The 27548-nt window shown below is 40.1% G+C and overlaps 1 protein-coding gene across 1 annotated transcript in view; it reads left to right on the top strand.

Moving 5' to 3' along the window:
* Nucleotides 1–27548, top strand: part of FHIP1A (FHF complex subunit HOOK interacting protein 1A) — a 77434-nt gene continuing 49886 nt past the window's right edge. The window contains exon 1 of the mRNA XM_026668755.2: nt 1–339. The gene's annotated coding sequence lies outside the window, so the exon portion shown is untranslated. The remainder of the gene's footprint in view (nt 340–27548) is intronic.

Raw genomic sequence — 27548 nt, 5'->3', positions numbered from 1 at the left:
AGCGCCTGGAGGATTATGGCTCAGAGCGGGACGCTGACGCTCGAGCAGGCACAGGGAGGGACTTACCTGCTGTGGCTGTTGTCGGGAACGGCGCTCCCCCCGCCTGCCGCCTCTCTCTCTCGCTGTCCCCGAAGGCCGCTCCGAATCGCGCATCATGGAATCCATCTAAGCGACCCCCTCCAATCGACCGAGGGGGCATCTTCTTCTTTTTCGCTTCAAAAGGAAAAACTTTCAGCCGGCCAAACACGCGGATTATTATAATCAAGTCAGCTGAGACACGCGTCTAGGGTGGCGACGACCCCACGGGAAGGAAGAGCGGAGTCGCCTCAAACCCGCCAGGTATTCCCCCCCCCCCTTTGGGTCCTTCCAGAGCAAATGGGGTGGGAGCCAGTATATTCGTCGCTCTTCGCCAACCATGTGGGAATGTGGAGGGAAAAAGTTCCCTCGTGGACCAGGGGTCCCCAACCTTGGCAACTTGAAGAGATGGGGACTTCAACTCCCAGAATTCCCTAGCCATCTTTTCAAGTTGCCAAGGTTGGAGATGCCGGTCGTTAGGGACACCGGGGCCGTCAAGGGAGACCGGGAGAAAAGGGCGTGGGAATCGTCTGATGGAAGAGGGGCTCGTCGTGCTACCTTGACGGCTGCGTCTTAATCGGGCGATCGCGCACTCTTGACTGATCCTAAAAACAAACAAACCCCGGACTGTTGTTTTTTTTCTTTTTTCTTTTCCTTTCGCCTTTTTCTCTCCTTCCAAAGCTGAGGGGACGTCCGTTCCTATTCATTCGAAAGGAAAGGCGTAGCAATGGAAACGCTTTCGAAATATAGGAAGCGGGGGCGGAGGGGGGAGACACGCGTCACTGGTGAGGTCCGTTTTCCACGGCGACCATAAAGAGCCCTCACCATAGACTTCAATTCCCAGGAAGGAAGCTTGGTTGGCGGATTGTGGGAGTCGCCTCAAACCGCCAGTTACCAAGGTATTCCCCCTTTAAAAAGTCCTTCCAGAGCAAATGGGGTGGGAGCCAGTATATTTGTCGCCTCTTCGCCAACCATGTGGGAATGTGGAGGGAAAAAGTTCCCTCGTGGACCAGGGGTCCCCAACCTTGGCAACTTGAAGAGATGGGGACTTCAACTCCCAGAATTTCCTAGCCATCTTTTCAAGTTGCCAAGGTTGGAGATGCCGGTCGTTAGGGACACCGGGGCCGTCAAGGGAGACCGGGAGAAAAGGGCGTGGGAATCGTCTGATGGAAGAGGGGCTCGTCGTGCTACCTTGACGGCTGCGTCTTAATCGGGCGATCGCGCACTCTTGACTGAGCCTAAAAACAAACAAACCCCGGACTGTTGTTTTTTTTCTTTTTTTCTTTTCCTTTCGCCTTTTTCTCTCCTTCCAAAGCTGAGGGGACGTCCGTTCCTATTCATTCGAAAGGAAAAGGCGTAGCAATGGAAACGCTTTCGAAATATAGGAAGCGGGGGGCGGAGGGGGGGGAATCTATAAGGCGCCGGATTTAAAACACTGGTGAGTTTTTGTCCGGATTTTCCACGGGCATCTTCCTCTCTCCTCAGATGCCATAAAGCGGGAGCGGTGGTGGCCTCCAACCATAGACTTCAATTCCCAGAAGCTTTGCTTGGTTGGGGGATTGTGGGAGTTGAAGCCCACATGCCGTCAAAGTTACCAAGGTTGGAGACCCCGGTCCTTTAAAAAGTATTTCCGAGACTTGTTGCATAACCAGAAGTACTCCACCCGCCCTCCTTTGTAAAATGGCTAGCATACTTGGGAAGCGGAGGCGTGAACGCAAAAAGCGTTCACAACTGGACTGGGTGGTTCTTGTTTTTTCCCCCTTGGGCCGAGCTCGGCAATAGCTGATTCAAAGCATCCTCTTCGCTTGTTTTCCTCGGCTTCGTCCCTCCGGGAGCGTCTCTTCCTCCCGAAACAAGGCCGGAAAACAACGAGCTTTTTAATCCGCTCTCGTTTGGAGACGGAGGGCGTCGCGCTGCTTGGAAAAGAGGCGAACGCGGAAATGAATTCCTCCTCCTCTATGTAAGCAGCCGCATATTACAGCTAAATTATACCAATTGCTAGCGATCTTGAACATACAGTTTCAAATATGTCTTCCTGTTGCGCTTTAAAACGGGGGTCTCCAACCTGGGTGGGGGATTCTGGGAGTTGAAGTCCTCCAGCCTTAAAGTGGCCCAGGTTGGAGACCCCTCCTTTAAAAGATAAGTAAATAAAATAAAAGAGTTGGCTGAGGTATTGCGACTTCATTTCTAGGAAGCTCGGTTTCATCCACGCTGCTCGATTGGTACATTATTTAGGTCACCAGCTAATAACTGGAGGTTTTTTTTTAATCTTTAAAGAGAATATCCTCTTACAGGTACTTTCTGGGATCAAGACTATATTTGGAAATAGTTGTTTTTTATCTGCATAAAAACTATACTTATTGAAAGGCCATATTCTTGAAACCATGATATATATTCATTCAACTATGAATTAGCCAAACCTATTTTAATGTAGCAGTAATGCAAGCCTAGTGCATAAAGCTAGCTTATGATGGGTTGTGTGGACCTGGAAAATTAAGTAAAATGTATAATATTGGGTCACTGAGTCTAATGAACATATTTGATAGATGATGCATTTTCTTTTCTAAATTCACAGCACTTGTCAATGTAAAACATTTCTATGGTGTTTTTAGAGTTGCCAACACTCATTTAAAATAGATGAAAAGAAATATTTCTGGTTTTGGATAAAATGTAACAACTTCCTCATATCTTTTGGGTAAAAAACCATATTTTCTTCCTTGGTAGATATAGTGGGAAAATTGGCCCTGAAAGATGTAATATTGGGTTCCCCAAGTGGTCACAACCCTCTTCTCCATCTGACTTTTATAATTTTAAAGGTACTTTTAAATATGTTTTCAATTACATTTATCTGTTTTGAAATGTTTTAATGTAGGCATTTGTTCTTTTTATTTTGTAAGGAAATTCTGCAAACCACACCCATAAGCCTATTTCCTCTGACACGGTATTTAGAAACATTGTTAGTTTTTTCTAAAGGCAGTTTAAGAGCATAATGCATACCTTTCATTTTTGGTCATAGGGCAGTATAAAATAACATCATTAAAAATTGCAACAGTTTTAGTAATATCTGTGGAATCTATGAGGTGCCTAACAGAGAGCCACCTTGATGTAGTGGTTAAGGTCCTGGCTTAGAAATCAGGAGAGTGTGAGTTCTAGTTCCATCTTCAGCATAAAAGCCAGTAGGATGACTTTGGGCAAGTCACACACTCTGGGTATTATGTATATTTTCTGTCGTGAGTTACTTATACAGTAATAAAAGCTGGGATAAAAATCTTATAAATACATAAAAGCTGGCATACCAACCCAATATTATAATATTAAAACAGAAGGCTTCTTGTCCTTTGGGCTAAGATCAAGTGTAATGAAAGAATATAAAAGTACTATTCTTGTCTGTTGGTAGTCTTGGGGTAAATGGGGAATGGATTATAAGATTTATGGTTCTTACTATACTAGCAAGCTGCTTCCTCAGGCTTTGTCGCATGTCCTTCAGCCTACTTTAAAGCAATGAACCTCTGGATAGGAAGTAACTGTGTCCTTTGGATTCTGAGAAGGTAAGTTTGTTCCCTTTTATCAGTTGGTAGCATTAACTTTAAGCAAATTCCTTGCTGGGAAAAAAATGGAGCAAAATACTGTCATATGATTTAGCACTTTGTACTGCCTGGTAACCGAAGCTGAAGCCTCTTATATAATAGTCACACTGAACTTGGTAGGACATTTGAGTGAACATTCTTTCTTTACATTGTAAATTTATCTCTGTTGTGGTTGAGGATAACACTGGGCGGGCGAGGCAGTTTTTAGGCATCCTGTTTACTCCTCTGGGCATGTATTGTCCTGCATCAGCTACTTATGCTAGCTAAGTTTTATGGTAGGTAAAATATTGCCAAGTCTTGTGGGAGGAACACATCAACCAAGCACAACTTTCTTTCCCCATATTCCAATACTTGTTCAGCTTCTTTTGTCTTTCATACTAAACTTATTCAATCTGGTGTTCACTATATGAGATTACTCAAAACTCAACGTTCTTTTCCTGTGGACCGAGACTCCTGGAAGGTACAGAGTTAGTGAACACTGCCTTATGATGCTACCACACTGTGTAATATGATGATGCCATAACTTTGACATTGTGCTATTGCAACTTGGAACAACAGCAATACAGCAATAGCAATAGCACTTAGATTTATATAAAGCTTTACAGTGCTTTACATCCCTCTCTAAGTGTTTTACAGAGTCAATGTTTTGCCCCCAACAATTTGGGTCCCCATTTTACCCACCTCGGAAGGATGGAAGGCTGAGTCAGTCAACCTTGATATAAATGATTTATTGTAATACTATTTTCTGTTGAGCAGGTATAGCTGAAAGACAGAATGTCAGTGTGTATTAAATTGATATTGAATACAAAGATTGATATTTGGCTACAAGAAGGATTTAAAATGAAGACATTTAAAAGTGAATTTGTTAGGAACATATTTAGCATACTTCCTTTTCCTAAATCTCTTATATTTAATGTTTGTGTTAAGTGCCTTTTCTGCAATGGTGCTTACCCTGTGGGATAACTACCCTGTCCCTGAACTTTTGATGGCCCTGGCCCTGTTGGAAACCATAAAAACCTGGTTCTTTTCACCTGGTTCTTTAAATCCAGGAGGTTAATGGAGTTTGGGTTGAAAAATTGATTACTTTTTACATTGTATCTTTTATTGTTCTTTTTACTGTTTTATATGTATGTTTTTTACATTGTATCTTTTATTGTTCTTTTTACTGTTTTATATGTATGTTTTTGGTCTTATAACTTGTTAGCTTCCCAGAGTTACTTGATTAATATGATCAATTTGATTAATTTTCAGAATAGAAAAATGCTAGATAGAAGTAAAATCTCAGGATAAATTGAGCACAAATATAGTCTGATTCTTGTAATGATATGTGGCATAAACAGGTGAGTTAAGATAGTACAACTTCTGTTCTATTTACATTTCTTATAATTAGGTCAATCCTGTTGGGAATAGTACTGCATGTACTTACTGGGCCTAAACAACAGTATTTTATTATCCGTAGCTACAAAACATTTAAAATACTTTGTTGCTAGTCAGCTGGTTTATTTCTTAATGGATTACTGATGTAATACTGTAGAATTTTCCAAAGAACCATTTTTTATAACAAAATAGGACAAATAGTACATGAGATTTGACTCCCAAAATTTATAAGCTTGGTGCAATGGAACAGAAAGGTAACTTTAGACAATATTAGTTCTAGACAAGTAGTCCTCCAACTTATGACCATAACTGAACCCAAAATTGCTGTTGCTAAGCAAAACAGTAAATGAGTTTTGCTGTTTTACTACCTTTCTTGCCACAGATGTTAAATAAATTGCTGCAGTTACCTTAGTAACATGATTGCTAAGTGAATCTGGCTTCCCCATTGACTTTGCTTGTCAGAAGGTGACAAAAGGTGATCACATAAGGCTGGGACACTGCAACTGTCATAATACACGCCAGTTGCCAAGCATCTGAATTTGATCATGTGACCATGGAGATGCTGCTAGAGCAGTATGAAAAATGGACATAAGTCACTCTTTTTAGTGTTGTTATAACTTCAAACAATCAGCAGACAAGTGGTTGTAAGTTGAGGACCACCTGTAATTTGGTCTCATAGGATCCTAGGTCATAATGTGATTGGTTTATTTAAACAATGTGTGTGTGAAACTGACTTCTTCAATAAAATTCTGTATAGCAAAATTCTGTCTTATTGGAAGGCTAGCTATTCCTATCCATATTAATTGTTTCATATCCTCCTGACAGATTTTATTACAGATTTATCTCATCTTTATTATTAGTAATTCAAGATAGTGAACATATATAATACTCCTTCGTATTTTTCTCACAGCAATGATCCTATGAGTTAGGTTTGGCTGAGAGAGTGTGACTGGCCCAATGTCATCCAGCCAGCTTTTATGCCTAAAATTGGTCTAGAACTCACAGTCTTTTGGTTTATAGGCTAGTACCTTAACCACTGTACCAAACTGCCTCTCACCAAACATAAATAAATATGGAAAAGTTTATGAAGAGACTCACAGAAAGTTCACATATGCTGGTTGGGTTATTAGGAATGTCAATAGATTTGATAGTTGTCTTATGTGTCAATACTACAGATGGATTTCTATATAGATGTATTTTAAAAGCCATTGGTATCAGACTGAATAAAACAGGACAACTGTTAATTCTTTCTTCCTTCTGGTTAGCTATCCTTTAAGGAGACCAGACTAGAAAACCATTGCCATGTAGGTCTTACAGTACTGCTTTTATTGGAAAGCTATAGTAACAGAATGTTGCAAGTTTGAACGAGCTTTTTCCTTCCCTAGTTGAGTGTCAACCTTGCCAATTAGTCAGACAAGAAATATGACCAGATGGGCTAATACTACATTACAGGTAGTCCATAATTGTGGTTTAAGTCAAGGACTACCTGTTTGTACACAGGTATGAGTAGGGAAGGTAGAATACAGTACTTAGAAAAAGCTGAGATATACTGTAGCTTCCATCACGATCAGTTGGTTATGCTTCTTGAGAATAATGGGAGTTATTGATTAATACATCTGGAACGCATCTGAGGAAAGATATTCTACCTAATATAATTTCCAATGACTGCACCACAAGCTGTGATTCAAAGTGTTCACAGTTTTCTGGATGAAAATGTTGGTGATCAAAGTAAATAGAGAAATTAAGTTTCTTTTTATATGGGTGCTAAATTAATAATTTGCAGTGATATTAAAGTAAAATATTTCTCAGAAAGTGATAAAATACTACAGAATAGCTACAGAATGTGGAGTACATTGCTCTGCCATTTGCCCTCAAGGTACTTAACCTTTCACAGTGGATTACTACATTTTCATCTTCATATCTGTGTTGTTTCCTTCGATAGCTGTTATTACTAACCTGTTTGGCTTGAAGACAAAAATCTTTAATTTAAAAGGATCATGGTGGACCATTTAACAAAATTAACCTTGCATATCTAACATTCTAAATTAAAATGACCCTCTGATATTATAGCTATGGAGTTTTTTATATTTTTAAAATATGGATTTAATATATTTTTAATATATAACTCTTCCTGGTTTAGATTTAAAAGCACACACAGTTAAATTTCTGGAACTGATATCAGAGGTGGTGTAATAATCATAACAATTTGTTGTGTATATTCAATGTATTTTTAAATAAAATTTTAATTTGTGTTCTTAGGGAGCACTTTAGAGTGTATGAAACTGCCCAAAGTCTTATGCTGTAACCAGATTAGTAGATTGCACTGGAAAAAATTAACTTCTTTCATTGGATTGTATAAAGTAAGGAAATGAACATAACTGTCAAAAAAGATGACAGTTAGCTTTTCCATTAAAGTTAACATGCAATTGAAAGTGCATTAAGCATTGTATTGTAGTTCTAAAGAACAATAGCTTATATAATTCTAATTATAACATGTACAGTCATTTATGGTACCAGGGTACAATATCATTAATAAAGTAATGACACTATATCCCCACTTTGAACAATAGTACAGGTAAGATGCTGTCAATTATCTGTTCAAGTATTAGAGAGGGTGTTATGGCCATGTACATTTTCTGGTTGAGGGAGAACAGACTAAAGCTGAACCTACTGTATATACTGAGTATAAGTAGTTTTTCAGCCCATTTTTTGTGCTGAAAAATCCCCTTGGCTTATACTGAGTCAGATTCCCTCTGAAAAAAATGGTGTGGAGCTCCGGAGCTGGGCAGGCGCTTCCCTGCTTCCGTGTTTCCTTTGCAACTTTTAAGCATGGGGGTAATCGGAAGCAAAAAAGTTCTTGCATGAGGATATATTTTTCTTTTTTTAACTGTTTTTAGGGGGGAAAGACCCACCGTCATGTGAGAATGCTCAGACACGAAATCTATCCGCCCGAAAATAAGTGTGTGTGTGTGTGTGTGGAATTTTAACAGAGGGAAGATGTAGGGAGAAGGCAAAAGCGACGGAAGATCCTTCAGGGGAAACTGAGGGGAGACTCACCCTTGGTCCAGATGAGCCCCCTTCCCGCCCCTAAGGAAGCAGAGGCAGCCAGCAAGGGCAGGCAAGCCCCACTTCACAGACTCCGTCCGTCCTCACTCCCACCCACCCAAAGCCACGAAGTCCCCCAATCGCGCAGCCCAGAATCGGCCTCCCTCAGGGGTAGCAACGACACCCGGTTTTTCCGAGACAAGAAGCTCCGCCGTGCAATGAAAGCGCCCTGGCTCTAGGCTCAGAAAACAACGCGAGCCGAGGTCACTTCGGCCCGCTCGGCTTCTCCAACATCCGGCACCGCCCTGTTCTATGTGCCGGGCCCGGCAAGTCCTAGCAGCCAGCGCGTGGAGCAGGACAGCGCCGGACATCGTTGGCTGCTTCTTTCGCAGCACGGGAGGCCTCCCTGGCCAGCTGCTCTCCTCCTTCTCTGCCTGTTTGTTCTGTGTGACCGAGGAGGAGACCGGCCGGCTGGTTGGGGAGGCTTTCGCCGAGGAGGCGGCTGCTGGTGTCCGGCTTTGCTCCGTTTCTCCGATGGTCCGGCGCGGCCCTGTTCTTTACTTGGGCAGCCAGCGCCACAACGGGCGCCCACGGCGGCAACAGGCAGTTCCGCCCGGGCTCCGCTCAGGTGTCCGGCTGGGGCTGTTGGGAGTTGCTGCCGCCGGTGCAGCCTCAGTCCCGCGTCGCCTCGGGAAGGGATTCTGGGCTGCGCAATTGGGGACTTAGTGGCTTTGGGTGGGTGTGAGTGAGGACGGACGGACGGAGTCTGTGAAGCGGGCTTGCCTGCCCTTGCTGGCTGCCTCTGCTTCCTTAGGGGCGGGAAGGGGCTCATCTGGACCAAGGGTGAGTCTCCCCCTCAGTTTCCCCTGAAGGATCTTCCGTCGCTTTTGCCTTCTCCCTACATCTCCGCTCAGGTGTCCGGCTGAGCCCCAGCCCGTCGGGAGTTGCTGCCGCCAGTGCGGCTCCGGTCCCGCGTTGCCTTGGGAAGGGTGCGGCAAAACCAGGAGCCGCTGAGCCTGAGCCTCCCGGTGCCACTGCTGCTGTTGCAAAGCACTGCCGCGGCTCTTCCTTTTGCCTTCCTTCCCGAGGCGACGCGGGACTGGGGCCGCGCCGGCGATAGCGACTCCTGACTCAGGGGGCCTCCGAGGGAGGGGAAGAGAGTGACTCCTGCCTCCCGCTGTCATCATCATCTTCTTTGGGTTAGTGAATCAATTAAACCTTTCATGATAGTGAGATCGCTTTCCCAAATTAATTATTTTTATTTTTGAAATTTACCAGTAGCTGCTGCATTTCCCACCCTCGGCTTATACTCGAGTCAATAAGTTTTCCCAGTTTTTTTGTGTAAAATTAGGTGCCTCGGCTTATATTCGGGTCGACTTATACTCGAGTGTATACGGTAATAAGATGAGTTACTGTTTATATGCTAAGATTCATTGTCAACTCCAGGTTATTTCTGGATGGCTAGGCACTTTGATCTGGGGCATCCTCTTGGACTCACAGCTCCTCCTCAAATAGCAGAAGGAAGCCAAGGCCAATAAGAACTTGATTTCACTGGTCCAGCTTGATTTCACTGGTCCAGCTGGTATGGGAAGACTATAGTGATTCATGCCCTCATTATACATTTGGATTACTGTGACCTACTTTATAGGTGAATGCCCTTGAAGAATATTTGGGAATTACAACTGGTTCAGAATATCAGAGTTGCCTACCTACCATCTTCTGACATTGAAAGCATTTAACACCATTTCTGTAGGCCCTGCATTGATTACTGGTAAGTTTACTTAACCTTGTAAGCTGTCTGGAGTCACAGAGAGTAAGTTGAGTGGCCATATACATTTTCTTAAATAAATAAAATACTAGTATAATTTAAGGTGGTGATAGTGATCTGTAAAGCTCTTCTTGGCTTGGCTCTTGGATAGGACTGTAGGACTGCCTTCTTTCAATTACATCAGCCCTGTATATAAAAAATTTGGTTAATTTTTTTTTTTTTTTTTGAGGTTTTGTGGGGTTGGGGGTCAGGTCCATTTTTTTTTTTTCCTTGGGGAAGGACTTTGGGAACCCACCTGTAGTTTTGTTTTAAAGATATTTCCTTACCTAAACAGAGAATCAGAATTATCAGAGGTGCGCAAACAAGTCAGTGGTAGTGGGAATGACTTCTGTTTTCCTATAGACTTGCCTGTTGAATTCACTTACAGAAGGCTTTCAGTGAGCATTGGAGATCCTTTCTACCTACCTACCTACCTACTCCCAGCAGGCAGGTAAATCGCACCTGAAGCTTTGATCTTCAGACCCACCTAGTAATTTTTTTCCATCAATCACAGTTGGCAATTATGCTGCTACAAGATCAATTTTGTGAAACATTTATGGAGGTTGAAAAATTCTTAGCAGCAGATACGATCATCCATTTGTTGATCAACAAAGTTCATTTTTTGTTTTTCCATTCATTCACTTTTTCATTTGTTGGATACCCAATCTGTGCATAGAGTATTGACATCCTCCCTAACATTCTTTATTCTCTGCCAGTTTTAATTTACTGTACCTAAATCATGTTGTTGCTATGCATTTGAACACTGCCACTTGTACCATTTTGCTTTAATTATGTGTAAATCTACTGTTATTTTTGAACTATGGCTTTTACGTGTGTATTATTTGTTTGTTTTTTTATTCCACCTTTATTACTTTTAAGCAACTCAAGGCAGTGAACATACTTAACACTTCTTTATCCTCCTATTTTCCCCACAGCAATAACCTTTTGAGCTGAGTTAGGCTGAGAGAAAATGGTTGGCCCAAAGTCTCCCAGCCGGCTTTCATGCCTAAGGCAAGACTGCAAAGCTTACCAAATTGGATATATAACACAAAAGTGCTGATCCTAAATTGCATACTAGCTTATGTTAAAATAATGTTCTTAGTTTGCTTCTAAACAAAATGAAAAGGCTATTGGCAAAGTGAGTGAGGTAACCACTTTTCAGCCCCACAAAGTGGACCATACTAAGAAACAATGCCAGATAGGTAGGGACTGCTTTGATTGTAAAAGCTATAGTAACAGAATAGTAACAAGTCTGAATGTGCATCCCTCCTCCCTTGGTCTTCATGTGAACTAGGGTGGGGCTTGAGACATTTTAATTTCTCAAATTATCTTCCTCACTGGCTCAAGCTCCATTCCCTTCGTAGTGGCTGTCCTACAAGGCCATTGCCTATGGTCTCTGTTGTCATTGACAAGCTTGCATAGAATGTATTTTTAGCAACTTGTTTTGAGATTTTACTCTCTAGCAGAATCATATTTATTTTATGGTATGGTATGGTTCCTCTTTAAAATATTATGCTGTTACTCAGCTTTACTGAGATAAATCAAAAAGTTGTCGACTAATTTTCAATTTTCTATGAATTCATAACTTGTGCTAATTATGGTTTATAGTTAATGATAGATATGGTTTATAGACAAACCAAAATTTAGCTACGCTTTATAGGCAAACCCATCACTCTTAAATATAATCAGTAAATGTTATATTGTTTAATGCTTTGTATAAACCACATCTTACCAATTCTAACTACAGTTTTTATTGATTTTTCAAGACAAAGTTAAACTGATTTCACAGCACATACAGCATGACTGCTGCTGTTTTAGGAATACAGTTTAATTGAAACTTTATTACAATTATGTATAAGAAAGGAAAGAAAAGCATTGTTATCTTCTTTCAAAGAGAAACAAACAGTGTTTTAAATGAGTCATTCTGATCTGGTAGAAAATGTCAAAAAGCAGAAATAACTGCAAATTGATGTGCTGTCACATGGGAGCATTTGGTTAATAGTCCCCAATTGTAACAAAGAATGAGACACTAAAAAGCCCATAAATCATTTTAAAGACTTATCAGCAGCAAATGCAGAAGTGCAATACTGATAAATACAGGAGCGGTTTAGAAAAAGGGTGAAATCTTATATATTTATCACATGATGATACCACAGAGAGATATTTTGCCTGTGATTTAGTCTAAAACATCACATATTGCCTTTTCTTGTGATACCGTGTTGATGAAATTTGCCTTCCCCCTTTCCTTTTAAGATAATTGTCTTATTATTCTTTTTATGGTTTTTATTATGTATGCATAATTTAAGAAATATGTAAATTTGTATAAGTGCTGACAATTTTATTGATGGGCGCTATACAAAATTATGAACTATAAATATTGTATTTTATTTCTAAGGATAGAATTATTTTGTTCTATGATTGTTCTTTCAGGCTCTCACTAGAACATTCATTGCACTTTGGATGTTACTGTTCATATTTTTAAGGCAATATCTCAGTGATAGTACAAAGTTATATAGATGCCATCAAAAATTGGCATAGTTCATAGTTAATAAAATTTTACACAGGATAGTTCAGTATACACTTCTGTTGCCCTGATGGCACAGGACTGCATATTTTGTTTCCCAAAAGCTAAGCAGTTTTGTGAGATTTAAACCATCTGTACACTAGATTAAGTTTCTCAAGGCTTATGGGAATATTTGCAGATGGGCTATAAAAACTACGAACCAGAACAGATTAATCTGTACATGGGAAGAAGAAAACAACTAAATTCACCATTTTTTATTATATAAAGAAATGTATTATTGAGGTCTTCATACAATAATTTTTGAGGGACAAATTCCCATTTTATTCTTCAATTAGCATTCTTGTTTGATGTCTGTATTGTAGTTTTCATTATTTAGCATGAAGGAGATCCGTAATTGTAAATTATTATCTGAAAATTGGGTTAATAATTATTGATGCTTATAGGTTACCAAGGGCAAATAATAATGCATAAAACTTTCCTGTTTTCCTTTTAACTTTACCATAAAGGTCCTTTCTTATCCATAATAACACCAAAGTAATAAAGCTTATATGACCATGACATGAACTGCCTGTGACACGAAGTAGCATTGCATCCTAATAAGAGGCATGTCTTCTCTGTTATGGTGCCTGTGTTGAGCCTCTCCCCAAAATACAGAAGCCCCGATCCTGCCTGCCTTTCAGAAGATCATGAAGGTCTGGCTTTCCCCAAGACTAGGGGCCATGATATTAATGGTGCTCTGGTGCGGGTGTGGATGTGTCTGGATACGGTATGTCAGCGGAGAGATTTAGGTCTCTTAATCTAAATTCTTTTAATTGTTTGTATATTTAGATTTTGTTTTTTAATTTTGCTTGTGCCCACAGCCCCTCTGGTAGAAGATGACTATATACATTTCTTTAAAAAATAAATATAAATAAAAATCATCATATAAAAATGTAGGTGGACAAGCTTTGTGTCACAACAGGTATTTAGTCACATACCTCTTGTCCTCCACAGACAACTATGATTAGCATGCAGTTTAAAGTAGATTTAGTTTGTATATGAACTCCAATATACAGATGAATGTGGTATTTTATTATATAGATCAGGACTGCCAAACTAGCGGCCCATGGGCCAGATGCCCATGCCTGGTTTAGTGAAGGGGAAAAAAGTCACGATACATCACATGACACCGCTGTGATGACGTGAGTTTGACACCCCTAATACAGATGTTCATTTTCAAACAAGGAAAAAAAGGAGAACTGCTCTTGCGAAAACCTGAGGTGTTCCAGCGTTTTTCTCACACGGATACACTAATTAAAATTTGCAGATTACTCTTGCATCACTTTCTACTCAGTGATAACAAAATTGGGATAAAACCTTTTAGGAAATATTATTTGTTAGGATCAGTGGTGGTATTCTACCGGTTCGGCCTGGTTCACATGAACCGGTAGTAAAAATGTTACCATTCAGCTGAACCAGTAGTAAAAAAACAGCTACCTGTTCAGCCAAACTGGTATTTTTTTTTTCTCCTGATGATCAGCTGTGCTGGGATCCCCCTCGCTATCTTACTGCTTTGCCCAGGAGGCTTCCCTGAGGCTCAGGAGGCCAAAAAATGGAGCACAGGAGGGAGCTGCGCAGCCTCTTGTGCTCTGTTTTTGGCCTCCTGGGCCTCAGGGAAGCCTCCTGGGAGCAAAAACAGCCTCCCAGGAGGCTTCCCTGAGGCCCAGGAGGCAAAACAACAACAACAATGGAGCATGGGGGCGGGGGGATACTGCAAAAAAAAAGAAGCCACAGCCACCCAGTCACATAGCCATGCTCACCTGGCCACGCCCACAGAACCAGTAGTAAAAATATTTACATCCCACCTCTGGTTAGGATACAATTTGTACCCTGTTTCTCCAACAATATGGCCTCCCCAATAGGAAGTCCCAGCATGTTTTATAGGCATGAAATGAAATTAAGCCCCTCCCCAAATTAAGGCCTATATTAAAACATGCGAAATGGGGGAATGGTGGGGGGTTTGCCATTAGGAAGTACTTTGTTGCACACCCAGATATGGTGCTGCCTGCGTTGACCCGATACGAAGTGCCCCACCAACGCCAAGGTCAACATCCAAGCCAAGCCGTTGCCGCCCGCCCACCCGAAGATGCAAGGGGGGAAATTAAGTCACCTTCGAAAGACGGCCTAGCCATTTTTTCGGGCTCAAAAAAAAAAAAGACCCGGCCTTATTATATGAGAAACACGGTATTTATACACACACACACACACACACACACACACACACACACACGTTGGTTCAAGGTAAAATAGTCCTTATAAATATGATGAAACGAGTGATGCCTAAAGAAAATTCGTGTTCAAATCACAGTGGTATATAGATCAGGAGGTGCCAAATTATGTGCAGCCGTTTGAGATTTCCAACTCAATGAGAATAGATTTAATAAAAAGGGAGGTGAATAGGGTAACATTGTTGGAATTGAAATCAGAATATGAACATGAAACTAGGCTGTGTTATTCATGTTTCATCTTAATTTTTATTTGAAGCACACAGATTCTTTCTCCACAGGAAAAAAAAGTAAAGAAAAATTATTGCTTATATTACTGAGGCTTGAGATTTATTATGCCTTACAAATAAAAGTACAAATTAAAAACAAACAAATTATTAATAGTAGACAAATTGGCTACAAGTGGTTGGATGGAACAAAGTAGGTAAAGTCTTATCTTCTAATAATAGATAGTAATCTTCCTATAATAAAACCTCATTCTTGGACAGGTAAATAAGGTATTTTCTAGATTATTGGGAAATATTACAAATTATGCTGACAGATAAAAAAGTTCCAATGCAATACCTTTTACATTCCACAAGGTATTATATAAAAGTAGGTTGAGGGACAAAATTTAATTTTGATCAGAGAAATACTGATTTTTTGATTTGGATTATACTATCATTTTAACATCTGTTTGTAATGATTGAGTGTAAAGAACATGAAGAAACTATTGCTGGGAAAATAGTCTAAATACTAATTCTAGAATAGTTGCTATATATATTACCAGATTTGTAGTCAAGATGGCTTATTGAGTAATTGAGGACTCTTTTTTTTTGCATTTTTCTACATATAAATGATCTTTATTCTATGAGAGGAGTTTGATATTAAATTTACACTGCAGTAAACCTTATAAAATAGCTGAACAAAGATTAAGTAGCTGATGCCTTTGAATTAAAGTTCCCAGTGACTTCTCAGACAGGTTCATGCAGTTTGCTTAATAAGATTGCAAAAACAACTTCCCTTTATGTTTTTATTATCCAGTCTAAGGCTGAAAGATAGCGACTGACCCAAAGTTACCCAACTATGGTATCTTCCATGTCTAAGGGAGGACTAGAATCCAGGTTTCCTTTCTCCTAGTCCAGATACTATCTCTCTAAGTCTAAACAAAATGTAACATAAGGCTTAATGAAGAATAAGGAGGAATATAGGAAGTTATTTTCAATTTTACAGTTAACAAATTTCCAAGCTTTGTTTTATATATAATGGTTGGAGCATTAGTATAATAATGCATGTTGTAGAATAACAATTAGGGCTCTTCTTTAAGGATAGAAAAAATGTAGCTGAGAAGGAAAAGATTTGCCGGAGATTTGGGAAAAGAAATTCGGTTTCTTCAAATGAAAAACTTGTATATAGATCCTTAGCATGTTGTTTGGAATAAATATAGAATGATGGGTGGAAAACAAAACGTGAATTGTGTATGGCCCAAGCATTAGCAAAAGGTATTAGCAAATAAATTAACATACCAAAAGAATTAATGGAAAATGAAAGTAATGAAAAAGGTTGGATAAAGCACCTGGAACAAAATGAAAGTTATTACATTATAGAGTGTCTCAGAAGTGTGTTAAGTTATAAAAATGGAAAATATGAAGATGGATGCTTGGCATAATGATGAAGAGAAAGAGGCTATGGACAAGGAAAAATGCATGTAAGAAAATGAATACTGAAAGAAAGAAAATGATAGATATCTTATATAATGTATATAGGGAGAAAAAGGTGATAGCCAAAATGCAGAACAAAGTGCAAGTAATAGTTCATTAAAAGAGGTGGAAAACATAATTTTGATTGAAATTTAAAAAATGCTATAGAACTGGAGGAAGAAAAGTAAAGAAGAAACTTCTAGCAAACTAAAGGTAAACATGTAAAATGATTTTGAACCAGCCAAATTTAGGGTTTGCTGGAGGAAAGTTTAGAGATTTGCACTTGAAACACATGCTTTGAAAATAAGAGTCTAATAAAAATCATGAAAATGAAATAATATATACTATGTGAATGTTGAAACAGTGGCTAAGCTTCAAATATAGTTGTATAGCTGGAGAATTTTTAAAATATAGGTGTGGTTTGCATATAGAAGCACTGTGTAACTTGTTTAACAAATGCTGAAAAAGGCACATGTGTAAGAGTTGTTTCTCATAGTTACAGGACTTCAAGCAGTTGTATAAAGCACAGATTAATAAATTCCCCAAACTTATATATGCATAGATGTATTATATTTAAATGGAAAAGAGTTTATTTTCTGGAATTCTTATATCGCTACTGCTCCCATTTGAATCAATCTTGCTAAAGACTCTTTAAAAGTCATACTGGGGGGGAAAGCAAATTATGAATGCTGGTAACATTAATTGTCTCAGAGTTCCAAGTATTTATTTTTGTGGAAATGGACTAAAAATATTCCAAGTCCATTTCTTATTTCAACTTTCCTGGTTAGCGTAAGAAATGGAAATGGAGAGAGAATGCCTGGTCACAGAATAATCTAGTTAGCTTTGAAAACGTGCTAGTAAATATTCTAGTGTGTCTTTGTATCTTAATGGGAGTTTTCAAGAGTCCAGCCAGCAGATAAATGTCCCCTGTATTCAGGCAAGTCTTTTGATCTTCTCAGTTTTGCTTTCTCATTTTTCATGAACACTTACTAGTATTTGGATATCATTTTACAACTTCCAGACCTTCTGGACATATTTTTTTCACTGCATGTTTTCAGTTTAAGCATAATGTGTATCTGTATAATTTGATTTCCTGAGGCTAAATTTCAGAATTGCTAAATTCTGCAGAATTAAAACTGTATACATTTACCCTCTGAATTTTATGTTAAAAAGAATGATCATAGGTTTTTAAAGTGCTTGTTCTACTTTTGATGCGTGTTGGCAAAAATGCTGATTTTTTTTGGTAGTTTTTAGAACTTCTGGTTAAGTACAGAAGAAACTACAAATTTTTAAATATTTTAACACATTACTATTTTCTTCATCCTATTTTTTCACTTAGAATTATTGATGCAATTATCATTGCAAATCCTTCCATGCTCTTTTTTAATAAATAGCAATCAATCTAGATGACATGTGATCATTGTTTTCATTGCAGAGGGTTCTATTAATGAATGTGATCATTCACACAGTGTCACTGTAGTATTGGCATGCTGAATAATTTAGAAAACTGTGGCAGGTAGATAGCTGTGTAGTGTCTGTGTTACTATGACAATATATATCTCTAGATGCAGGAAACCTGTCAGTAAGAATACAGAATTTTGCCTAGAGCAGTTCATTTCCCATGCTTATATAGTGATTGGTCTGGTCTTTGTGGATTGGATTTAATATCCACAATTTGACTGTATTCAGGATACCAGAATAAGAGATTTGGATCAGACCTTGGAGGTCTTCTAATCCAATCCCTTGCTCAGACAGGAAGCCCTATACCATTTCAGACAAATGGTTGTCCAATCTCTTCTTAAAAACTTCCAGTGTGGAGTACCCACAACTTTGGTGCTTTTCATTCCCAGAAGCAATTTTATCAGAGCCGCACAAACTTCTATTTTCCCTAATCTTTTGATGCTTCTGTTTGTCATTAGTTCTATTCATGCTAGTCATTTTTGTGAGCTGTTTTGTCAGATTATGGAAGGTATTTGGGATAGCATAAAATGTTATACAGTATATTTTTATAGCTCTCATTTTTCTTTTTTATTATAAAGGGTACTATTACACGGTTGTTAACTAATGACGTCTGGAAATTGATTGGGATGTTTGTTACAAACCATCTTCTGAAGACTCTGCAGTCATGGATACTTAATTAAAATAGGCTGTTACTATTCAAACTGAACTTGCTGACCTCCATCCAATTGTCTGGCTGGACTGTTCTTAGCTCTTCTAACAAGAACTCTTTTCGACTCAGATCTGCCCTAGGAAACATAGAAAGGAAATGCTTTGTGTTCTTGCCTAAAGCCCATGAATACACAACAAACCTTGTGTCTTTTCTGGAACGCAAGGTGTAGCAATGTGACGATTCACTCTTACAGATAGGGTTTTTCTTAATGAATTCCGTTTTTAAACCAATGAAACCAAGTGTTTGGACCAGTTTCTAGAAAAACACCAACACTGTACAACAAAAGCAGAATTCCAAATAAAATCAACAGTTGCAGTCAGACCAACTAAAACAAAACAAAACAGAAACTCTCTAGTGCAGGGGTGTCAAACTCAATTTCATTGAGGTCCACCTCAGGGTTGTGTTTGATCTCAGGGGTGGGGGCCATGGCTGGGGTAGGTGTGGCCAGCTCGATGTCACTCGCGTTGGGGTGCCTGTAGTGGCCTGAGCGATCTGCCAGCAAAAACGGGCTCCCTAGCTCCATTTTTGGCTATGACAACCTCCTGTAACCCTCTGCCAGCAAAAACAAAGCTTGGGAGGGCTGCCCATGGCCCTCTCATACTCTGTTTTCAGCTATTATGGCCTCCTGCAACCCTCTTCCAGCAAAAATGGAACTCAGGAGGGCTGCCCACAGCCCTCCTGAGCTCCATTTTCGCTGGAAGAGGCACCGCAGGCCGGTCTTTTGCTGTTTTCAGGGTGGCCCTTCAGGCCAAATCTAAGCACCCCTTGGGCTGGATTTGGCTTCCGGGCCTTGAGTTTGACACCCCTGCTCTAGTGATTCCAGAAAGCCATTTTATTGTTTTCAGGTAGCAGAATTTTGAAACACTTTATTTGAAACAGTTTATCTCAGTGTCAACTAAAAAGATACTTGTTTTGTCTTTTTAGCTGCCAGAAAAAAAAAGGAGTGGAGTATTCTTGAAATGCCTAGATCAGGGGTGTCCAACCTTGGCAACTTTAAGACTTGTGGACTTCAACTCCCAGAATTCCTCAGCCAGATTTGCTGGCTGAGGAATTCTGGGAGTTGAAGTCCACAAGTCTTAAAGTTGCCAAGGTTGGACACCCTGGCCTAGATAATCACCCTGGTAGCCCAAAGTTGCCAGAGCATAAGAAGGTTATTGGAGAGTATGATGGACGACTCTTGAAGAAGGATGTGTCTCATTAGAGAAGTCACATCCAGGGGGTGGGGGGAAGACCAGGGTCAAGGGGGAAATGTATGATGTAACTTAGTATCAGCTGCATCCAGCTTACACCAACATGGCCACTCCTAATAAATCAATTTACTTTTCTCTGAGATGCGGCTAGAGACTTCTGATTTGAATGAGGGTGGATTTGTTGGAGCCCTGACACTCAGCATCATTTTATATTAAAATCAGAGTGGTGTTTGAATTTCTTTCTCAAAGTTCCTTCCATCTCTGAACTGTGTAAACTCTTGGCCTAGTCTCTCCCTAACAGCTCTTGCATAGCTTCCCAAAGGTCAGCTATAAATTCCTTTAACGCACACCAATTTTTCACTGTTACTAATTCCTGGACCAAAAGAATCTTTGTAAGAAAAAAAAAACTGGCTAAAACAGAAGCAACAAAAACAATCCATTACTAAATCTTGAGGTGATCTTCATTTAATAACTGTCTCATTTAGCCAGTTCATAATTATGATGGGGATAAAACTTTATAATCAGTCTTCAGAATTGCAACCTTGGAGGGTCATAAGGACAGTCATGGTTTCCCTTGGTAGCCACTTCATCTCATAATTGTTTGGTCAACTGGTCCCAATTGACCACAAAGCAAGGACTACATATATTTAATCTCTATCATTATATTTTAGATGTTGAAATGCATTTTAACCTTCCATACAGGGCACTAATAAAATGTAGTATACAAAAACCTCAGGTACACATTTAGTTCTGAAGCTTTGGCTTATATAATCATGAATTATTGGGAACTCAGCAATGTACAGATAATTATGGTTTATAAAATGTGGTTTTGGCTTAGTGTTATGGCATGAATCCAAATAATGGGAATGTAACCATGATTAAGCAAATATTATACAGATAGTTCTTGACTTACAACAGTTCATTTAGTGGCTGTTCACAGTTACAATGGCACTGAGAAAAGTGACTTATGATCATTTTTTGCACTTATGACTGTTGTAGCATCCCCATGGTCACATGGTTTACATTTGGATGCTTGACTCAAATTTATGACCGTTGCAGGGCCCTAGAGTCTGTGATCACATTTTGTGACCTGACAAGCAAAGTCAATGGGGAAACCAGATTCAATTAACAGTCATGTTACTAATTTAAAAACTGCAGTAATTCACTTAACAAATGCGGTGAGAAAAGTCATAAAATGGGGCAAAAGTCATTTAACAAGTTTCTCACTTAACATATATTTTGGCCTCAATTGTGGTCATAAGTTAAGGACTACCTGTATAGGTATTAAATGAACCTAATTGGGATTAGAATTTCCATCACTAAGCAAATGGGTGGTTAGGTGAAGTATCACATGACCACACTGCTTAGCAGCAGTAGTTAAACTTAACTCAAACTTCAGGTAGTTGGCAACTGACTCATATTTATGATGGCTGCAGTTTTCTTGGTCATGTAATCACCTTTTGTGACCTTCTGACAAGTGAAGTCAATAGGGAAACCAGAGTCACTTAAGAACTGTGTCACTAACTTACCAACTGCAGTAATTCACTTAACAAGTGTGGCAAGAGAAAAGTCATAAAATGAGGCAAAAATCATTTAACAATCATTTGCCTTGCTTAGCAATAGAAATTTTGAGATAGGCATGATCTCTATGCAATATGAAAAGGAAATTGCTCAGTAGAGGTGTTACATAAATAATAGTAAAATAGTGTTGCAGGTGCCGTACATTCCAAATACAGTGACTGTTAGATCATAATTATATATTTTGGACTCTGTCAAAGAAGGAAAAAGGTAAACTCCTTTCTAAGATCCAATTCGTATATAAATATCAGAAATAGGAAAGGGAAGATTACACTTTGGTAGCCTGTAGTTGTTATAATAATGCAGTTATATTTAGCAAATATATACATTTATAAAGCACGATTCAAGCTGCTGTATAACAGGGATGTCAAACCCGATTTCATTGTGGTCCACATCAGGATTTTGTTTGACCTCGGGGGCCCGGAGTGGGTGTGGCCAGCTCAACATCACTTGTGTCGGGGGTGCCTGTGATGGCCCAAGTGCTCTGCCAGAGAAAACAGGCTCCCAAGCTCCATTTTTGGCTGCAATGGCCTCCTGCAGCCCTCTACCAGCGAAAACAGAGCTCCATTTTTGCTGGCAGAGGCACTGCAGGCCAGTCCTTCGCTGGTTCCAGGGCAGCCCCGTGGGCCAGATCTAAGCACCCCACTGGCTGGATCTAGACCCCAGGCCTTGAGTTTGACACCCCTGCTGTATAACAATAAAAATATTATCCCTTGGCATTTAGCACTTGGGAAACCAATTAAGAGTGCTACTGTGATCACATACAGTACCTAGATATTCAGATGCCGCAATTACAAATGTTTTTATGTTGTATACACAAAGCAATTAACATGTGCTAGGAAATATTTACTGTTTATTTTTTATAAACATGCCAATCTATTTTCACCTCTCTCAATGAGTTATTTGTTAATACATCCTTCCTTATAATAAGACCAAGGCTGCATCAGGTTTTTTTTCCCCACAATTCTAAGTTAGGAACCCTTATTTTTTCTTGCCTTGCTGCCTTATAATCCCTGCATGTTTTTATTTAAGTATTTTCTTCATCCATTGAGCAGTTCCTCAGGGAACCTGAAACAAAAAATGAATTCCCTGCCTATATCATGTTGGTTCAAGCTGAAAGGCTCTGATTCTTGGGGATTTTAATTGTCAGATAATCCTCGAGTCTCATTTCTCAGGATTAACAGAGCCAGATACATGCACAACACACACAGGCTATTACACTGTTCAAAATCTGTGCCCCAAGGGTGTGTCTTGTAAAATAATTGGGGGCAGGGAGGAAGTTCTGTTTTCTGTTGCAGAAAAGATAGAAAGGAAAACCTCTCAGCCTCCATCCCCCCCAAGATAACCATAGCAATTAGGACTGCTCAGTGATCTGGATTCAAAGGGCAAAATGTAATTTAGTATGCACATGGGTGTGGATGCTGAAACATTAAATCAAATGCATATTTCCTTGGGTTATGTGCCAACTGACATATGGATTTCCCGTAAGTCCTACTTGCATACTCACAAATGGTAAAATTAAGAGATAGTAAAATTAAGAGCATTTATTTTTTTAAAATATCACAAGTACATGATAGCAATTTAAAAGTACCACATTCACAAGCTATTTTAATAATTGTTTATATGCTGGGAGAGTATCTGGAGGTCCAAGGTTCTAGGCCTACAGTTTCTATATAATTAACACAGAATTAGTTGCAAAAAGGTTTTATTATGTGTGATCCAGAGTGACTGCAATACTTCTCTAAAAGGTTAATCTGTATATTGGCAGAATGGGCGTACATATTTTCTTGGGTGTCTGTTCTTCATAATGTTAGATCAGCATATATTATCTTAGTTAACATACCTGTCAAGCAGTACAGTAATTAAGATGGTCTAAGATCAAGGTAATTCTACAAAGACTATACTGTACAGTATATGAAGCAAGATTCATAACTTTTAAGATTTGAATAGCAAGGCATTCTTTCTGGCCCTTTTCATTAATTTGACCAAAGACACTTGGTGGTTGCAAGACTGGCAACATTTCACAGCTGGAACAGCATTAGAAAAACTCCTCTCTTGGCTGAATCATTGCAGAGGTAAAAGTTGGTAGCTGTCAGATTTCCAGGCCCCAGCAAGGTCAGTTGGGTTAAATCTGTGTTGTCCCCACCACACAATGTGGAGGGAGAACTGAGAAGCTATGGATGTAGAGGAATATTGGAGGAACGTGGAAGAGATCTGATAATAAGTCAAGAGAAACATGACTCAGTCTAGTAAGACTTAAAATGGTAGCTTGAGACATGTTGTTTCCAAACTTCTTCAAAGGTATAAGTAGGTAGGAATGAAAACAACTACCAAAATTAGGGCATCCTCTACACTGGCAAGAGGTACTGTCATGCCCCTGGTGGAGACTGACTCTGAGGGAGAGGAGGAATAGCCGACAGGGAGTGGAAGTGTGGCTCCAGAGGTTGTGGAAGAGGCTGGGGAAGGGCAGAGGCCGGCAGAGCAGTCAGAGGAGGACCCAGGCCCGTCCCCTATCCATCCTAGGGCACGCAGGGAGGAGAGGATAAGGGAGAGACATGGTCTCCTTGGGAGGAGAGGGCCTTGATCCTCTTCATGGGCTGCAGGTGTGACAACTGAATAAGAGTTTGGACCTGCGTACTGGCAAATGCTGGAAACAAAGTGTATAAATATCTCTAGTTTATAGTTCCTCTGTGAATTTGGCGTCCTTCCTAGTGTGTGTTATCTGTGGACATCCTCCAGCCCTTATCTTGCCTGGTTTGTGTTGCTTTTTTCCTTCTTTGTGTAACTGTTTGTGTGGGAGTTTTTTTGTCTTCCATCAAAGATATTCGGAGCTTGGAAGCAAAGTGAAGGAATAAAAGGGGCTTCACCTGTTTTCTGTGACTGTGTTTGTTTTATATCCCACCCTGGGTCATCACAGGTACACAGGTACATCTTCTTTTTAGACAAGAAGATCATGCAGTGGTGGATTAGCACTGATGAGTCCGTAATAATTTTTCATAAATTATTGTTCCAAGACCGGGAGGAGAGATACTTACTGATCCTATGTAGCTTATATTGGAGATACTGCTGAAATGAAGCAGAAACATTGAGAAATCTGGGTTACAGCTATTTCCTCTGTCATTGCCAGAGCTCAGTGATCTGGAAAGCTGACCTTCCAGAAGCCAAACATAAAGAGAGAATATCAACAAAGTATTCAGAACAGGAGAAGACAAACATACAGACATTTTTATGAATTGTTTATAGTTGTACCCAAATTTTTCTAGACCAGGATTCCCCAACTTTTTCAGCTTTATGGACCAGGGGGGTGGGGGAGAGGGGATGGTTCCACACAAGCTGTGGGCAGATCCATTTGTGCAAGTGAAAATGCGCACCCACCACTCACGCAAATCGAGCGTACATGCCCACGCTTGCCTGCTGCTCGCACAAGTTGCCCACTATTTCCATGGCCCGGTTACGAAAGGCTCAAGGCCCAGTAGTGGGTCATGGCCCAGGGTTTGGAGACCCCTGTTCTAGACTATCACATGTTGAGGCTTGTTACTCAAACACTGGAAGGTGGAACCCCAGTCTAGAGCTCAACCTCATGGTTATGCCTTTCTGAGAGAACTAGCTATTTGAAGAGTTGATTCATTCCTTGTAGAAAACAAAGATAAAGATAAATCCTTCTCTTCAACCCTGAAGAATAAGAACATGTACGTGAGAAAGCAACATTTACTATTTTATTCCATATCCCAATTGTTAGGGGGGAGGAAAAAAGGAGAATCAGTCACTGGAGTTACCAAGACGGTCAACACAGATAGCACTAACCAACAAGGTGGAAGAGACAAGAACCAAGGAGAATGCCCCTCAGATGCCAGTATTTGCCAGCTGGCAAAACATTTGGTGCAAGTAGAAACACACATACAAATGTGTTTTGGAAACAGGGGAGGATATGTTTCTATAACAAGAAAGCCACCTGATTAATTCCTATAATCACCCTATATCCTGAAACAAGGAGAAGCCGCTCAGGCTGAAGGAAGCAAGAAATTTTTTTAAAGGTCAGAAAGTTTCTCAGATTTGAATATCTGAATAAATAGATAATTAATAAATAATAAATAACCTGTTTCTGTTCAGCACTTCCATTTTAGATGGGCCTCCATATCAAAGAGATAGCAGCAGGGATGTTCACAACTAAAGCTGAAGATGAATCCAGAACAGAGTCTTCATAAAGAGGCTACATAACTAAAGATAAGAATGGAGAAACTATAGGTAGTTCCCAACTTACAACTAGTTGGTTAATGACCATTTGAAAATAAAGTGGTCTCAGAAAGGGTTGTTACGGCACATAAAGTACCTCAAGCTGTTGTAGACCATTGCACTGCTGCCCCTCAATCATGTGATTGCAATCTGGTCCTTGGTAACCTGTTCAGACTTATGATCAGTTGTCAAGAGACCCTGTAATCATGTGATCACCATTTGCAATCTTCTCCGCCAGATTTCTCAGAAAACCAATTGGGAAACTAGCAGGGAAGGTAGCAAGTTGTTGCTGCTTGCTGAGAGGACTCTCTCTTGTCTCTGGGAGTTGACTGAAAGAGCTGCCTGCCAGAGCGAGCTGAACTCCTTTGGCAAGGTGCAAAAATGGAGCTCAGATTCTGATGATTTGAATGGATTTTGTACCCTACTGAAAGGCATTCCCTTCTGTGTGTGGAAGAGAGATTACATCCTCCTGCAGGATGCACAAATGGAGCTCAGATCCTGATGATTTGAGCTCCATTCCTGCACCTCATGAAAGGAGTTGCCTTCCACATGTGGTTCCCACTGAAGAAGTTCCCTTCCATGAACTGAGAAGAGATGACATCCTTTAGCAGGCAACTGTTTCAGCCAGCCTGTAGAGACAAGAGCCAAAATCCAGTCAGCAAGCAGCAAGGCAGTGTAATAAGATAAGCAGCACAGGATGCCCCAGGCAAGTGCCTTTGTCCCTGGGGGGGCTGAGACTTCCCCCATGCCTCCATCCAAGGCACCCTGCACTCATTACTGGGACTCCCATCAACTCAACAACCCCCACAATTGCTTAACAACCACAGCCAGGAATGCTGGGATTATCATCATTGATAACAACAGTCTGGTAAGCAGTCACGTGGATCTTATTTCATGACCGCTTCACTCAACACTAAAGGTCCCAGACTCATAAGTGAAGGATTATCTGCATTTTGTTTGTTTGTTTATCACACCTTTATTATTTTTAGAAATAATTCAAAGCAGAGAACACATCCAATACTCCTATTTTCCCCACAACAAAAACAACCCTGTGAATTAGCTGGGATGGAATGGAGTCTGCAGTTGGAGGAAGGGAGAGGCTCTTTCTTAGAGAGTGAAGAAACAGTGGAACTTAGAATGTCTGTTAGGCAGGAAGAGAGAAAAGGTGGACTTCCCGCCCCCCCCCCCCAAATCACAAAGTACAGCTAACCGTTATGCAGAGAAGTGTTTTAGTCTGGTTAATAGGCAAACTGATTTCTGTTAACAGGCAAACAGTAAAAAACTTATCGGAAGGAACTCCACGTGTCATTCCTGGTTCTTTGGACCTGACATTAGTAGAGAACATAGAAGGAGCTGTGAACATCACAGCTGACTAAGATGAAAAGCTTGCCCTGTTAAAAAATGATTCATTTGAATATCCCTAGATCTCATTCAGACAACCATTTGTCTGAAATTGTATAGGTTTCCTGCTTGAGCAGGGGGCTGGACTAGAAGACCTCCAAGTTCCTTTCCAACCCTGTTGTTCTGATTTTCAGCAAGATGGGACTGGACAGTTGTCTGACGTACTTCTTCCAGTTTTTGAACAAGAGCAAAGAGAGCAACCTTCTGTAGTTGGAAGGAGTGCTGTGTGATTTGGACCAATGCTAGTGTTATCCATACACAAAGTGATGAACTTAAGGGGGCAGTTTCTTTCAATTGTCCAATTTTGCCTCAAAAGATTCTAGTTCTCCAACCAAGTGGAGAAAACTGAGGTAGCAATAGCTGTAGCACTTAGACTTATATACCCAGGGGTGGGATTCAAAATTTTTAACAACCAGTTCTGTGGGCATGGCTTAGGTGGTGGGTATGGCTTGGTGGTCATATGACTGGGTGGACGTGGCTTGGTGGTCATGTTATTGGCTGGGTGTGGCCAACTCAATATCACTCACATCAAGGCACGCATCTCCTCGCCTGGCCTCTCATGACTGTGGGGATGCTGCAACAGTTGTAAGTGTGAAAAATGGTCATAAGTCACTTTTT

The sequence above is a fragment of the Notechis scutatus genome, chromosome 4 (genome assembly GCF_049901735.1).
Source record: "Notechis scutatus isolate UNSWTSFEM ecotype Mainland chromosome 4, rNotScu1.2, whole genome shotgun sequence".
NCBI lineage: Eukaryota > Metazoa > Chordata > Lepidosauria > Squamata > Elapidae > Notechis > Notechis scutatus.
The sequence above is the reverse complement of the archived record's forward strand: the minus strand, read 5'-3'. Positions and strand labels throughout refer to the sequence as shown.